We start from the raw sequence: 15,600 nt of genomic DNA, 5'->3' as shown, positions 1-15,600 counted from the left end.
TTTGTATATTGAGACACTTTAATGATAAAAGTCATATAGAAGAAAAAAATCATGAAAAAATATTTTAGAAATAAAAAAAGCTATAAAGACCTAATACAACATACATCAAACATATCATAAAGCTTCATAATTGAAACAGGGTGGCATTGGTCCATGAAGAGCATTGAAGTAAAATAGAAACTACAGAGATGGATCCAAATGCAAAGTGTGTGTATATAATAAATATATCTGTGCATATATACACATATAGGGAGTACATATGTATGTACATATATGATGTTCATATACACACGTGTTCATATATGATGAAGTGATCTAATACCCATTTGACAAAGATGGGTTATTTATAATGATTATTATGACAACTGAACAGTCATTTATAAGAATTTAAGATTAGATTTATACTCCTAACCTTATAAAATAATAATATTTAAAATGAACAGAGATTTAAATACATATAAAAAAGTAAACCATGAAAGTCTTAAAATAAAAAGAAGGATAAGTTGTTTTGTAGCCTGGATGTGTGGATTGGTTTTCTAATTATGACTCAAAATTTAGATAAATTGAAGATTGACAAATTTGGTTACAAATAGGAACATTTTGGGGGTGGGCAATAAAAACCATCAACAGAAGCAAAAATAAATGAAGAGATGCAGGGGGAATACCTGTGGCATTCCTTATGTATTTATTCTACTACACTATCTATAAAAAAATTGTTTTAAAGATGAGAGAGTATGAACAAAGCCCTGTCAAGAAATGGGATAATGTGAGTAGAAAACTCACATACTAAAGAAGATACTAAAATGACTCTTAAGCTCATGAAAGATATGAAGCTTCACTTATAACTGGAGAAAATCTTACAAAATATGTTGAGAGAACATTTTTTATTTATCAGATTGGTGAAAGTTTAGACAAATGAGAACACAGCTGGTGAAGCAGTCATGGGCAAAAAGCCCTCTCAAAGGGTGCTGGTGGACTAACCACCATGGGGTAGGATTTGGGATATGTAACACAACTGAATGTGCATTTATTTACTCTTTGACCAATCCTATAGGCAGGAATTCTCCTTGGAGATGCACATCCAACCTCACAGAAATGTGTGCATTCAGTGTTGTTTATTTATTCAGCATTGTTTGTTCTGTATAATACTGGAAGCCACCTAAGTGTCCACAGGTGGGAGGATGGTGACAAAAACATATACAAGTTGGGCAGCTTCTAAGTGATCTAAGGAAATCTTTATGAACTGCTCTGCAGTGATTTCCATTATATATCTTTAAGTTAAAAAAAAAAGTTAAGTGCCAAATATTATTCATGATATACTATGCTTTGCATAAGAAGAAAAGGAATGTAAAGAATATATGAAAAATGCTCGCTTGTACAAAAAGAAATATAAGAAGGATAAAGAAAATGCAACAAGAGTGATTAACTACAGGAGTATTGTGAATCGTGTCAAAAGATAGGGAAGGGTAATATGTAGAAGGAATGCAGTGAGAATCACAGTTTTGTGACTATAATTTTTTATAAATTTGACTTTTGGTACCACAATAAAATTTCACATGCCCAAAATATCAAAATAAAACAAAAAAGCATAGGGAAATAACCTAAAGTGCCATACAATCTAAAGCAACCAACAATTAAAAGAAAGAAAGCTGAAATTCTAATGTAACTTTAATTCAAATGAAAGGCATAACCACACTAAATAAACAGAGCACTAGTGCATCTCTGGAACCTGGTATTTTGACTATATACTCTCAGATTAAAAATAAAAAGGAAGTATGTACAGATCTTGACCTCTTATTAGCAGTTTTATTTTATTTGCAATAGTGTGTATTAGGGGAAACTTTATGAATAGCTATGCAGCAATTTCCATTATATATTTTTAGTTAAATGGCACCTGTTGTACACATGTTCATCCAAGTAAACAAAAATGTATGGAGTAGATAAAGGAAACTGTGCTTTCGTTGTGGTGAAATGGTTAAAAATGTAAAAGAAGAAGAGGATTATAATAAGCATGGAATTTTCTTGGATTGGAGATGCTAACATGAAATCATGGTTTGTAATAGACAGTGTGTCATCCGTGGGACAAAAGGAGAGCAGTAAAACACCATGTCTCTGAAATGCCCCTCTCTGTTCCCAACAACCCAGCCAAGTTCAGGGAAAAAATGATAGTGAGTCTGAGCTGGAATGTCATATAAACATTATCTTGAAGGCTCTCTCTCACTGGGGCAAATTAGTGTTACCTGAAAAAAGCTGCTTTTTTAGATTAGTGGAGAAGGGGGAAGGAAGGGTGGGATACGGAAAGAGCAGTGGAATGAACCCCAAAGAGTTTCTAATGCATACATATAAAAATGCCACAATGAATCTCACCATTATGCATATCCACAAGACTCCAATTAAAAAAAACAAAACTATCAGTAGAGGGAAGAGATCAGGGAGAGGGAGGAGGAGAGGGAAAGGGGAGGAACTGGGGACTGAATTAGAGCAAATTATATTCCATGCTTTATAATTATGTCAAAATTAATCCTAATGTCATTTATAACAAAAAAGAACCAATAAAATAAATTAATCAAAAATGTTTAAGAAGCTGCTTTCTTGAATGCATAATTTGCTGTTCCTTGGGATGCTGGTCATACAGTGGGACAAAGCAGCCTAAGCTAGGGCTGTCACCACTTCTGTAACCTAACCTGTAAGCCCCTCCCCCTGTAGTAATTGGTGATAAGCAGAGCACTGAGGAGAGGAAAAATGCTTGTCCAGTCAGATGTCGTTGAACCGAGTGTCAAGAGGGATGGAAGTTCTGCTTCTTGCCGAGCACAAGAGGAACCTTGAGAAACGAACTGATACTTTTCTAAGCCATTGCCTCTGGATCTTCCCCACAAGAATTTTTAAGCCAACCTGTGTCTCACATTCCACCTCTAGTATTTTCTTATTTTCTTTGGTTTTCTGCAATCTATCCCACTGCCCTAGCATGACTGAACTGCAGACAGCACACACAGGAAGAATGCCACATAATGAGATATACAGAGTTACTTCTAGGTCTCTGTAAACTGAGGACTAAATCCTAGAAGCTGATAGAAATGAGCACCTGTAATGAATGACAAATCTAGGCTTTAACTCCCATTTTTGATAGAAACTTTGGTTTTCTTGTCTGGCAATGTAAAGAGTTTGAAAGTCATTACTCCTGTTCTGACAATAAAGAAATGGGTGATCAAATTGAAAATTCACAACTTCTCCTATATACATTGGAGAATTGAGTTCATAGGGCAAATTGCTAATCTGGAAACTGGAGAGATGACTTCTCTGTGGCTACAGAGAATCACAGAAGCCTGCAGTTAGAGCCTGTGTGCACAGGAACACTTTAGACTATGCTGGGCTGAATTGCTATGGGCTTAATGTAGACACATTCAAGAGTTAAAGACACCTAGCCAGGCTTGGGGGCCCTTATAGTTCTCAATTTTACCTCCAGGAGCCCTACTACATTCTCACTGTGAAGATCAGAGGGAAAAAAATAAGGAAAATAAAACAGAAACAGCAAGTTTACTAGTCTAATGAATGTCTTCAAGGACACTAAAGAAAAAAAATGCCTTCATGCTTCTAGCAGATGAGGGTTTTGAAAACATTCAGAGCTTCTCATTCTGACAAGTCTTTCCCTTAAAAAATAAAAAATTACCAGTAGATACCAATGGGTTTTGCCAAAGCCTAACCAATATGGAAGTAAAGAAAGTATCAACTCCGGCAACTAGACTGCAACTTGAGGCAAAGAAAATACCCATACAGATACTGTAGCCTTTAATGTGGGAATGGGAAGTATGAAAGTCAAGGGACTATAGATGACTCCCCGTCAGCCCACACCTTACCACCACATCAACAGGAGTTTTTATAGCAATGGGATTTCAGTTATAAATACTATGAGCTTTACCTCCCACTTAATGAATGCCTAGGAAAATCTAAAATCGACAGAGGAGACAAAAACAAGGACACCGAAGGAAACTTTAGCTCTTGACACCAGAGTTATGGTGAAAATCATAACTACTTCTTAGACAGGTAAATATAAAACTTCACAATAAAGGCCTATCAACCTCAGTTCTTTTACCTAATACGTCATGTCTGGCTTTCAATAAAAAATAGTATGGTATGTTGAAAGGAAAAAAATATCATCTAGAGACAAAACAGACATGAGAACCAGACTCAGGCATAACAGATGATGGAATTATGAGACCAGAACTATAAAATAATTGTGATTGGTATGCTAAGTATTCTCTTGGGAAAAGTAGACATGTAAAACCAGGTAAAATGAGAAATAAAAACTTAGAAAGGGACCAAAAGGAAATGCTAGAAACAAAAGCATTGTAATGGAACTGAAGGATGCTTTGATAGGTTCATTAAGAGACTGGATATGGTTGAATAAAGAATCAGTAAGCCTGAATAAATGTTAACAGGAACTTCCAATGCTGAAATACAAAGTATAAAAATAGTGAAAAAAGAATGGGATAGGATATTTATGAACTGAATGGAGCAATTAGAAAAGATGTACCATGTGCAAAATGGAAATACCAGAAGGAAAAGAAACAGAAGAAAATTTGAAAATATTAATATATGACAGCTTCCTCAAATTAATGTTAGACATCAGATTGGAGATCCAGGAAACCTAGCAAACAAAAAGCTGAAAAAAAAAACTACCTTAAAAAGTCTACACATATACACAAAGATATATACGATACCCAAAATAGAGAACATGAAATACAAATAGAAAATCTTGAGCATAGCTAAATAAGGGGTGAATGTGGCAAGGAAAACTTCTCAGTTACATGGTAATAATGACAAGAATCATATTGAATTTTATAAAAAATACAAGAAAGAAGACGGTGGTGTGAAATACTTAAAATCCTTTTTAAAAAATCACTAGCCTAGAATTCTATATCCTATGAAATTATCTTTCAAAAGGAATGAGGAATTTAAAAAATCTTCCTCAGGAAAAAAAAATTTAAGGAAATGTGCTGCTTGTAGACTTTTCTTTTTTTAAAAAAAATTGTTAAAAGTTCTTTAAAGAAGAGGAAATAATATAGATCAGAAACTCAGATACAAAAAGAAGGGAAGAGTGCTCATGGAGGAAAAAATTAAGGTAACATGATCTGGTACTTTTCTTACTCCTCATGAATCTAACAGTGGTTTTTTAGAGTAATAATAGCAACAATGCAATAGCATAGGTTAAATTAAATTAATAACAGCATTATTTTCAGAGATAAGAGGGAGGAACTGAGAACAATTCCTTGTGCTACCTGTGAAATGATGTAGTGTTATTATATTATAAAATGTGTTAATGGTATAGGTATGCTGCCAACTTTGAGAAAACACTTAAAATTTTGAAAGAAGAATACAAGATGGAAAATAGAAGCATTATATAAAATTTTCAATAAAATCCAGAGAAGACAGAAAAAATAATACTTGGTAGATATTGAAGTAATTTAGGATTGTTTCTCTGCTTACACATATCCATATACTCTGCTTTAGAAACCCCAAAATGGAATTTTTTTTATAAGGAAAATAAAACATAAACAGAAAGTTTACTAAGTTTACTATGATGAATGTCTTCAGAAAGTTTACTATGATGAATGTCTTCAAGGACACTAAAGAAAATTCTGATGATTGGGCAGCCAGGGAAATGGTTCACAGTCTTCAACTCCCCTTTGTGTTGGCAGCATCCTTATTCATTATTTATTTTCATATTACTTATTATATTTATTATTCTAACTGAACAATGTCTATCCATGTCTCTCTGTTAGAAGACATACTCTGAAAATGTAGCTAGTAGTCTTCTGTAATCACAGTTAGGAGTACCTTTGTCTAACATGACTGAAACATCTATTAAAAATTCAGAAACAGATGAGTTTCTCAGAGTGTGAGAGGGAAAAAGGAGCCTGCTTTTCCAAGAAAGTAATATTTGCAGGATGTGCTATATCTTATAGGCAATTAAAGGATGGAATTATCTAAGGGTTTCATTTCACCTGGGAAATAAATAAGCCTCATATATTTTTTAGCTGTTTACCTGTTTATTATTTTCTTCAGGGGGAATTAAATTCAAATTCATTCCCTTTCCATAATTGCTCCTTTGTTGGTCATGACAAAGAAGATGTCTCACAATCACTTTGAAGTCAGATTCAAATAAAGGCTGCAATATTTATCATGCATGACATTAATAGTTTTCTGTTATTGAAACTGCCTCATATTAAGAGGTGTATAACATAATTATTCATTTGCTTTCAGAACAAAAGTTAATAATAAACACCTCAATGCTTTTCTTTTGTAGTGACTGAATTATAATTTGTTTTTGTCTAATGAAAGAGTCTCCAAATCAGTGATATTGTCATCTGCAGGTCACTGAAACCAATCAGATGAAACATTTGAAGGAGATTTTTGATGGTTAATAATAAGTATGAATAACAAATTAATTCATTGGCTTCCTAAGAATGGAGGAGAATTTCTTGATTGTATTGGGATCAAGCTAGAAATGGTCTGGTGAATTAATTATTTGGGAGAAAATATAAACCTGTCAATATGCTTGGAACACAGGGGAAAAGGATTGACAGGAGAAATTTCCCAAACTCTCTAAGGGCATATCTAGCTCAGTTATCCACAGGAGGACTCCTGATTGGCATGTTTGCCTCTTAGTTACTTTTACTAATAACAGGGAAATTATTTATCTAAGTTAAAGGGAGGGAACGGTGAGAGATACTTATTAACTCAGAGAAGGTCTTAGAATGCTAGTCATCATAGTGTCAAAAGTAAGAGAAATAACAATATAAAAGAATAACATGGAAGCTGAATTCTGAGCATTATCAGAAGAGTTATGATGGTCTCATCGCCTGCAAGTAGATGTAAAATGAGAGCTTTATGGTGCCTTAATTCTTACCTCTGTCTTAGAATGCATTTGAACACCTCCTCATAGGTTTGGAGGCTTTGATGTCTTCCCTTTGGGAAAGATCCCGATTTCTGTCAGTGCTGCTGAGTTGCTCCTGATGATGTGCTAGAGCAACCTGTATTTCTGGACAGTACTCTTTGTTGGTTTTAGATATTTTCATCTTCTTCAAGTCAGTCATCTCTCTGTTATCTTCATATATGTATTCATTGAATAAAAATCTTCACTGCTGCACCCTTAATTCATCAATAATTACCTTATGTTTTATAATTTCTAACTATGTTTTATAAGGCATCTCCCAAGCCTAGGACTCAAAGATAATCAGATAAATTTTTATCATAGTCATTATGGGAGTTTAAATTTTTTTTTTAATTTTTTATTGTGGGTTTTTCAAAACATTACAAATTTCTTGACATATCATATTCCACACTTTGATTCAAGTGGGTTATGAACTCCCACCTTCACCCCATACACAGATTGCAGAATCACATCAGTTACACATCCATTGATTTACAAATTGCCATACTAGTGTCTGTTGTGCTCCGCTGCCTTTCCCATCCTCCACCCTCCCCCCTCCCCACCTCTCCCCTCCCCTCCCCTCCTCTCTCTCTACCCCCTCCACTGTATAACCCTGAGGGTCTCCTTCCATAACCATGCAATTTCCCTTCTCTCTCCCTTTCCCTCCCACCTCTCATCCCTGTTAAATGTTAATCTTCTTCTCCTGCTCTTCGTCCCTACTCTGTTCTTAGTTACTCTCCTTATATCAAAGAAGACATTTGGCATTTGTTTTTTAGGGATTAGCTAGCTTCACTTAGCATAATCTGCTCTAATGCCATCCATTTCCCTGTAAATTCTATGATTTTGTCATTTTTCAATGCAGAGTAATACTCCATTGTATATAAATGCCACATTTTTTTTATCCATTCATCTATTGAAGGGCATCTAGGTTGGTTCCACAGTCTTGCTATTGTGAACTGTGCTGCTATGAACATCGATGTAGCAGTGTCCCTGTAGCATGCTCTTTTTAGGTCTTTAGGGAATAGACCAAGAAGGGGAATAGCTGGGTCAAATGGTGGCTCCATTCCCAGCTTTCCAAGAAATCTCCATACTGCTTTCCAAATTGGCTGCACCAATCTGCAGTCCCACCAGCAATGTACAAGTGTACCCTTTTCCCCACATCCTCGCCAGCACTTGTTGTTGTTTGACTTCATAATGGCTGCCAATCTTACTGGAGTGAGATGGTATCTTAGGGTGGTTTTGATTTGCATTTCTCTGACTGCTAGAGATGGTGAGCATTTTTTCATGTACTTGTTGATTGACTGTATGTCCTCCTCTGAGAAGTGTCTGTTCAGGTCCTTGGCCCATTTGTTGATTGGGTTGTTTGTTCTCTTATTGTCTAATTTTTTGAGTTCTTTGTATACTCTGGATATTAGGGCTCTATCTGAAGTGTGAGGAGTAAAGATTTGTTCCCAGGGAGTAGGCTCCCTATTTACCTCTCTTATTGTTTCTTTTGCTGAGAAAAAACTTTTTAGTTTGAGTAAGTCCCATTTGTTGATTCTAGTTATTAACTTTTGTGCTATGGGTGTCCTATTGAGGAATTTGGAGCCCGACCCCACCGACTGTAGATCGTAGCCAACTTTTTCTTCTATCAGACGGCACGTCTCTGATTTGATATCAAACTCCTTGATCCATTTTGAATTAACTTTTGTGCATGGCGAGAGAAAGGGATTCAGTTTCATTTTGTTGCATATGGATTTCCAGTTTTCCCAGCACCATTTGTTGAAGATGCTATCCTTCCTCCATTGCATGCTTTTAGCCCCTTTATCAAATATAAGATAGTTGTAGTTTTGTGGATCGGTTTCTGTGTCCTCTATTCTGTACCATTGGTCCACCCGCCTATTTTGGTACCAGTACCATGCTGTTTTTGTTACTATTGCTCTGTAGTATAGTTTGAAGTCTGGTATCGCTATACCGCCTGATTCACACTTCTTGCTTAGCATTGTTTTTGCTATTCTGGGTCTTTTATTTTTCCATATGAATTTCATGATTGCTTTCTCTATTTCTACAAGAAATGCCGTTGGGATTTTGATTGGCATTGCATTAAACCTATAGAGAACTTTTGGTAATATCGCCATTTTGATGATGTTAGTTCTGCCTATCCATGAACAGGGTATATTTTTCCATCTTCTAAGATCTTCTTCTATTTCTCTCTTTAGGGTTCTGTAGTTTTCATTGTATAAGTCTTTCACCTCTTTTGTTAGGTTGATTCCCAAGTATTTTATTTTTTTTGAAGATATTGTGAATGGAGTGGTTGTCCTCATTTCCATTTCAGAGGATTTGTCGCTGATATACAGGAATGCCTTTGATTTATGCGTGTTGATTTTATATCCTGCCACTTTGCTGAATTCATTTATTAGCTCTAATAGTTTCTTTGTAGAGCCTTTTGGGTCTGCTAAGTATAGAATCATATCATCTGCAAATAGTGATAATTTAAGTTCTTCTTTTCCTATTTTTATGCCTTTAATTTCTTTCGTCTGTCTAATTGCTCTGGCCAGTGTTTCGAGAACTATGTTGAAGAGAAGTGGAGAGAGAGGGCATCCCTGTCTTGTTCCAGATTTTAGAGGGAATGCCTTCAGTTTTTCTCCATTCAGAATGATGCTAGCCTGAGGCTTAGCATAGATTGCTTTTACAATATTGAGGTATGTTCCTGTTATCCCTAGTTTTTCTAGAGTTTTGAACATAAAGGGATGCTGTACTTTGTCGAATGCTTTTTCCGCATCTATCGAGATGATCATATGGTTCTTATTTTTAAGTCTATTGATGTGGTGAATAACATTTATTGATTTCCGTATATTGAACCAGCCTTGCATCCCAGGGATGAATCCTACTTGATCATGGTGTACAATTTTTTTGATATGTTTCTGTATCCGATTCGCCAGAATTTTATTGAGGATTTTTGCATCTAGGTTCATTAGAGATATTGGTCTGTAGTTTTCTTTCTTTGAAGTGTCTTTGTCTGGTTTAGGTATCATGGTGATGTTGGCCTCATAGAATGAATTTGGAAGTTCTCCCTCCTTTTCTATTTCCTGAAGTAGCTTGAAAAGTATTGGTATTAGTTCTTCTTTAAAGGTTTTGTAAAATTCTGCTGTATACCCATCCGGACCTGGGCTTTTCTTAGTTGGTAGTCTTTTTATGGTTTCTTCTATTTCCTCAATTGATATTGGTCTGTTTAGGTTTTCTATATCCTCCTGACTCAATCTGGGCAGATCATATGACTTAAGAAATTTATCTATGCCTTCACTATCTTCTAATTTATTGGAGTATAAGGATTCAAAATAGTTTTTTATTATCTTCTGTATTTCTGAAGTGTCTGTTGTGATATTGCCTCTTTCATCCCGTATGTTAGTAATTTGAGTTCTCTCTCTTCTTCTCTTCGCTAGCATCGCTAAGGGTCTGTCGATTTTGTTTATTTTTTCAAAGAACCAACTTTTAGTTTTGTCAATTTTTTCAATTGTTTCTTTTGTTTCGATTTCATTAATTTCAGCTCTGATTTTCATTATTTCTTGCCTTCTACTTCTTTTGCTGTTGTTTTGCTCTTCTTTTTCAAGGATTTTGAGATGAAGTATGAGATCATTTATTTGTTGGTTTTTTCTTTTTTTAAGGAATGAACTCCAAGCAATGAATTTTCCTCTTAGAACTGCTTTCAATGTGTCCCATAGATTCCGATATGTTGTGTCTGTGTTTTCATTTATCTCTAAGAATTTTTTAATTTCCTTCTTGATGTCTTCTATAACCCATTGATCATTCAGTAACCTATTGTTCATTCTCCAAGTGATGTATGCTTTTTCCTTCCTTCTTTTATCGTTGATTTTTACTTTCATTCCATTATGATCAGATAAGATGCATGGTATTATCTCTACTCCTTTATATTGTCTAAGAGTTGCCCTGTGACATAATATATGATCTATTTTTGAGAAGGATCCATGTGCTGCTGAGAAAAAAGTGTAACTGCTTGATGTTGGGTGGTATACTCTATATATGTCAATTAGGTCTAGGTTATTAATAGTGTTATTGAGTTCTATAGTTTCCTTATTCAACTTTTGTTTGGAAGATCTGTCCAGTGGCGAGAGAGGTGTGTTGAAGTCTCCCATGATTATGGTGTGGTGGTCTATTAGACTCTTGAACTTGAGAAGAGTTTGTTTGACGAACATAGCTGCACCATTGTTTGGGGCATAAATATTTATGATTGTTATGTCTTGTTGGTGTATGGTTCCCTTAAGCAGTATGTAGTGTCCCTCTTTATCTCTTTTGATTAACTTTGGCTTGAAATCTATTTTATTTGATATGAGTATGGACACGCCTGCTTGTTTCCGAAGTCCATATGAGTGATATGATTTTTCCCAACCTTTCACCTTCAGCCTATGTATGTCTTTCCCTATCAAATGCATCTCCTATAGGCAGCATATTGTTGGGTCTTGTTTTGTGATCCATTCTACTAGCCTGTCTCTCTTAATTGGTGAGTTTAAGCCATTAACATTTAGGGTTATTATTGAGATATGGGTTGTTCTTCCAGCCATATTTGTTTATTTCTGTTACTAAACATTGTTTGTTTTCCTCTTTGATTATTCCCCCCCCCCTTTACTGTCCTACCTCCCACTGTTGGTTTTCATTGTTATTTTCCATTTCCTCTTCCTGTAATGCTTTGGTGAGGATGTTTTGAAGAGATGGTTTTCTAGCTGCGAATTCTTTAAACTTTTGTTTATCGTGGAATGTTTTAATTTCATCCTCCATCCTGAAGCTTAATTTCGCTGGATACACAATTCTTGGTTGGAACCCATTTTCTTTCAGTGTTTGAAATATGTTATTCCAGGATCTTCTAGCTTTCAGAGTCTGTGTTGAAAGATCAGCTGTTATCCTGATTGGCTTACCCCTAAATGTAATCTGCTTCCTTTCTCTTGTAGCTTTTAAAATTCTCTCCTTATTCTGTATGTTGGGCATCTTCATTATAATGTGTCTAGGTGTGGATCTCTTATGATTTTGCACATTCGGCGTCCTGTAGGCTTCTAGGATTTGGGATTCTGTCTCATTCTCCAAGTCTGGGAAGTTTTCTTGTATTATTTCATTGAATAGGCTGCTCATTCCTTTGGTTTGGAGCTCTGTACCTTCCTGTATCCCAATGACTCTTAAGTTTGGTCTCTTAATGTTATCCCATATTTCTTGGATGTTCTGCTCATGGTTTCTTAACAGTCTTGCTGAGCTGTCTATGTTCTTTTCCAGTTGAAATATTTTGTCTTCATTGTCTGATGTTCTATCTTCTAAGTGTTCTACTCTGCTGGTAGTATTCTCCATTGAGTTTTTAAGTTGGTTTATTGCTTCCTGCATTTCTAGGATTTCTCATTGCTTGTTTTTCATAACCTCTATCTCCCTGTATAGTTGATCCTTTGCTTCCTGGATTTGTTTGCGTAATTCGTTGTCGAAGTGATCTTTCATTGTCTGATTTTGCTGTTTAATGTCTTCCTTGATACTCCAGATCATCTGAAGCATGTATATCCTGAATTCTTTATCTGACATTCCATCTGCTGCAGCTGTTACCTCTTCTAAAGTTGCGTTGACCTGCATTGCTTGTGGTCCTTTCTTTCCTTGTCTTTTCATACTGCTTGCGTATCTTTCCTGCAGGTGCGGGCGGCGGCTCTGCTCTCTCCTTATTCCAATTGGGGTGTCGTGGCTACCACGCTGGCAGGTCACTGGGCCTGTTCTGGGAGCTGGCGGTGGCTCTGTTCTGCCCCTACTCCAATTGGGGTGACAAGTGTACCACGCTGGCAGGCCACCGGGCCTGATCCGCCGGTCAGTTGCAGGTTTGCCTACCCTGCAGGCGCGGGCGGCAGCTCTACTCTGCCCCTACTCCAAATGGGGTGACGTGTCTGTCGTACCGGCAGGCCACTGGGCCTGTCCCGCTGGTCGGTCGCAGATCTGCCCACCTTTCGGGCACGGTGGAGGCTCTGCTCTGCCCCTACTCCAATTGGGGTGTCGTGACTACCCCGCCTGCAGGACGCTGGGCCTGTTCCTGGCACGGGAGGCGACTCTGCTCTGTCACTACTCCAATTAGGGTGGTGTTTGTACTACGCCGGCAGGCTCCTGGGCCTGATCCGCCGGTCTGTTGCAGGTCTGCCTACCTTGGAGACGCGGGCGGCGGATCTGCCCTGCCCCTCCTACCACGCCTGCGGACCCCTGGGCTTGATCTGCAGGTTGATCACTGGTCTGCTCACCCTGCGGGCATGGGTGGCGGTTCCGCTCCGCCCCCACTCCAATTGGGGTCACGTGACCACCACACCGGCAGGGCCTGCTCCGGGCGTGGGAGAAGGATCTGCTCTGCCCCTACTCCAGTTGGGGTGACGTGTGTACCACACTGGCAGGCCACTGGGCCTGACCCACCAGGCTGTCACAGGTCTGTTTACCTTGCAAGTGCGAAGGGCGGCTCTGCCCTGCCCCTCCTACCACGCCCATGTACCACTGGGTCACGGGTCTGCCCACCTGGCGGGTGTGGGTGGCAGCTCCGCTCCGCCCCCTCTCCAATTGGGGTCATGCGGTCACCACGCTGGCGAGCCGCTGGGCCTGCTCCGGGCGCTGGCGGCGGCCCGGCTCCTCCCCTCTGGCTCGAGGACAAATTGAGGAGACTCGGGTGACTGTGCCTCACCCCCCCTACCAGGAGACCAACTGCTTATGTCACCGCTGGTATTGATGAAGATCTCTCCTCCGCCGCTTTCTGCTGACATCAGATCTCTGCCATGTTGGTATCCTATGCGAATGGCAGCATTTCGTTCCCCTTGCCGGGCAACCAAAGCAACGGGTGAGTCCTGACCGGCCCTCAGCAGGACCCAGACTGAGACGCAGTTTCCGCGGGCTCCTAGCCCCGGTCCAGGGAAGTTCCGGGAGCCGGAACTCGGCCGCTCCGTGCTCGGTGTAAGCTCCTATAAGTGTAAGCTCCAAGAAGCAGTCCCCGCGGGCTCAGTTCCGGGAGCCGGAATTCGGCTGCTTAGTGCTTGGTGTATGCTCTGATAGTAGCAGGGTCCAAGAAGCAGCCTCCGCAGGCTCCGCAGCCCTGAGCCAGGGCGGTTCCGGGACGGTTCCGGGAGCCAGAACTCGGCCGCCCCGCACTCGGTGTTCGCTCCGATAAGATCAGATTCTAAGAAGCACCCAGGCGCTGAACCCTAGCAATCTGTCTGCAAGCCGCAGGCGAATTGCAGCCTGAAATTACCTGTTCTATGGCTGAATGAGCTGCGGTCAGTCGAAAACAGGGAAGGTGACGTCAGTTTACCAACATGGTGGCTGCTGGCCTCCTCTGTGGTCTGACCGGTGTGGAGAACCGAGATGGACAGCTTCCTTCCCCCGTCTCGAACCCAGAATTCAGCCCTGAGTACGGTGCTTGCGCAGCTGGCAGAAACTGCAGCACTGTAACCCTGCGTCTCTATCCCAGTGCGCGCTGCAGACTCTAGCCGCGGGGCGATTTGTTGAATAAGCAGTGTTACCTTCCGTGCGACAAACCTCTCGCGTTTGAGTCCCCGTAGCCAATCCTCGTGCGATGGAAATCCTTCCTCCAGGTTCCGGAGCACCCCACTATTGCTGGAAATTCCTAACAAGATATCCTTTAGCCGTCCTGACTTGTCATACTCCCACACAGTGAAGCAGCACACGGGGGTAATGCACTCCCCTCGCCGCCATCTTCCTTCTCACTCCGGAGTTTAAATTTTTATAATTAATTCTTTTATCTATCTCACACCCATCTTTGTGTTCAGGTCCCGTTATCTTTTCTACAGAAGTGAACCAATTTCCCAATTATACAATATAAACATTCATAATTAATTTGTGGTGCCATGTTTTGGTTTGAAATTGTAGGTTTGGGCATTTGCCCAGGCTAAAATGAGCATACTGGTCTCTTCTTCTTCTTTTTTTTTTGTATGGTGATAATATTTTTGGATAAGATTACTATAACTTTCTAGAATATTTTGATACTTACTAAAGTAAGTTATCCCTATTTTGTCTTAAGGCTTACTTAGCTATGTATGGACCTATATTCTTTCATTACACAGTTTACAATAGGTTTATTGAGTTCTTCAAGAAATCAACTGGAATTTTGTTTTGTAAAGTTATTGAATTGCATATTAAAGATTATTTTGAAAATAATTTATATCTTAAGTATTTTTTTAAGAAATTAAGCTCCACTCCATTAGATCCCTTCTTAGCTCAATAATAAAAGTTTTAAAGCTTTATTCAAATAATATCAACTTTTTCTTGATTAGGTTATCAAAGAACTTACAGTTTTTTATAAGTGCTATGAATGGTGTTTGGCTTTTTTCATGGTTGGTGGTTAATTGAAAAAAAAACGAACTTTTTTGCACTATTGCAAGAAGGTTCTCTATCACAAGACATCATGGAACTGTTTGTTCAGTAAAATAGAATTTTTTCAGCTCTGCTGCTTTTCCAGGATGTTGGCCAATCATGGCACATCCAGATAATGACATTTGCATTTTTTCTTTCTTTTTTGTTCTTTCCTCACACCAATAACCAAAAATCCCTAAGTTAAATAGTAATGATGATAGCTGGCATCCTATCTTTTTCTAGTCTTAAGAAAAATTAAACCAAATATTCTTGATGAAACACTGTATTTGAGATAATTATTGCATAAAACC

The sequence above is a fragment of the Marmota monax genome, unplaced genomic scaffold (assembly GCF_021218885.2).
Source record: "Marmota monax isolate L192 unplaced genomic scaffold, Marmota_monax_Labrador192_F-V1.1 WCK01_AAM20220418_F8-fsc00114, whole genome shotgun sequence".
Taxonomy (NCBI): Eukaryota; Metazoa; Chordata; class Mammalia; order Rodentia; family Sciuridae; genus Marmota; species Marmota monax.
The sequence above is the reverse complement of the archived record's forward strand: the minus strand, read 5'-3'. Positions refer to the sequence as shown.